This window comes from Penaeus monodon, chromosome 30 (genome assembly GCF_015228065.2).
Source record: "Penaeus monodon isolate SGIC_2016 chromosome 30, NSTDA_Pmon_1, whole genome shotgun sequence".
Taxonomy (NCBI): domain Eukaryota; kingdom Metazoa; phylum Arthropoda; class Malacostraca; order Decapoda; family Penaeidae; genus Penaeus; species Penaeus monodon.
Window position 1 is genome coordinate 1,733,057 of NC_051415.1, and position 1,917 is coordinate 1,734,973.

Consider the following 1,917-nt stretch of genomic DNA (forward strand, 5'->3'; position numbering starts at 1 on the left):
CAAGCATATATATTGGTAGGTGACTTACTGCCTTTTGTACAGCACATTAGCTTGTAGTGTATGAATGTATACTCTTTTGTAATTATTCTACTGCCCCTAAATACATTAACATGCAGAAAATACCAATAAAGAAAACCTGTTGTGCAGAAGCAATAGAACAGAGTACAGCGATTGATATTCAAATATAGAAGGAAAGAAAAGTAGAGGAGGTGAATCAATGACAACGAACTCAACATATATTTTGGTGCTGCTAGATTTCATGGCCGTTGAGCAAGCAAGGTAAGTGAAGACGGGGGAGGGGGGAGGGGGAGTGGCCGCGAGGCTGCGGGGGAAGCGCCCGCTGGAAGAGGTCTGGACCGACAGAAGAGGAGGAAGAAAGTGAGGAATAAAAAATCATATGGGAAAGAATAAGAAGAATCATGACAAAAATCACAACAAGAAAAGAATGAGAAGACGAGAAGGAATAAAAAGAAAATAATAATTCATATGTGCTGAACTTCTACCAAAGAGCCTTTCCATAACACCAAGATAGAGTGGGATATCAATTAACTTCCAGAGTTTTCTTGGCCAACACCCATACATGGACTAAATTGACTCGATTAACAAATGACACTAAATCTCTGAAAATCCCCACTGCCTCTACATTTGCTTCCCCTTCCTCTCTTCCCCTCCTAATGCCATTCCCCTATTGCGATTTCTCCAAATACTTAAAGACCCACGAGATACAAACCAAAACACGCACTTAAACTAAGGCTCTCTCCTTCCTCCTCTCCTGTTCCTCGCCTTACCCCTTCTATTTCGTTTCCCCCTTTATTCCCCCTTTCCCTTTCTTCTTCATCTTCCTCTTCCAGTTCCTCTTCCTCTGTCTCTTCCCTTTCCCCTCTATTTTCCCTTCCTCTTCACCCTCCCCTGCTGCTTCCTGTCTTGTTCCTCTTTCCTTCATCCTTTACCTTCCCCATTGCTTCCCCTAAACCTTTTCCTTTTCTTTCCTTTTCACCTTCCCTTTCCCCTTTGCTTTACACCTCTTCCCTCCCATCCGTTCCACTTCTCCTTCCCCTTCCCTGTCCCTTTCTGTTTCCTCTTCCTTCCCCTTCCCCTTTCTCATCCCTTTCTCTTTCCCCTTTCCTTTCCCTTCTCCTAACATTTCGCCTTCCTCTGTCCTTTACCTTTTTCCTTTCCCTTCGCCTTCCTTTTTTCCTTGTCTTTTCCTTTTCACTTCTCCTTTCCCCCTTCCTGCGACGTTCCTTTCACTTCCTGTGGAAATCAAATGTATTGCGTAAATATCAAGAATGAACTGAATGGTTAATAGTGATCTCCAGATTATTTTCTTTTTCTTTATTCTGAATTCAGAAATCGTCATCATAATGATATCGAATGGTATCAAATAATCTGCATCACACCTCGTTGGGAGACTTGCCATCAGAATAGAACATTTCTATGTTTTCTATTATTAATCATTCACGTGTAAATGCACCTTAATTTATGCCTCAAGCACGATAAAACACAAGCATTAGCAGCTTGCCTCTCTAATTATCAGAACATAGTGCTTGCAAAGGACGGGAGAAAATGGTTCCATGGCATTTACCAGTGAAGTCGCCCCATTTAAATCCCATTTCCATCTTGATGAGAACATTCGGAACATTTTTTATATATCCATAAGCTAATTTTGTTCTTATTTTTGTACTGAATACCTATTTGAACTTAAACATATGCCATGGAAAGTGTTTTTCATTTTGTGAGTATCGCTGCATAAGATGTTACCTGCAAAGCAGCAGGCCGACGTTAACAGGAAAATTAATAATAAAATATTGGCATTAAAGCAGATTTTATATTCATCTATATTGTGTATTACGGTTATAAAGACAAATACGAGCGCTGAACTTATATGAGATAGGTGGATAGACTGAGAGACGGGTG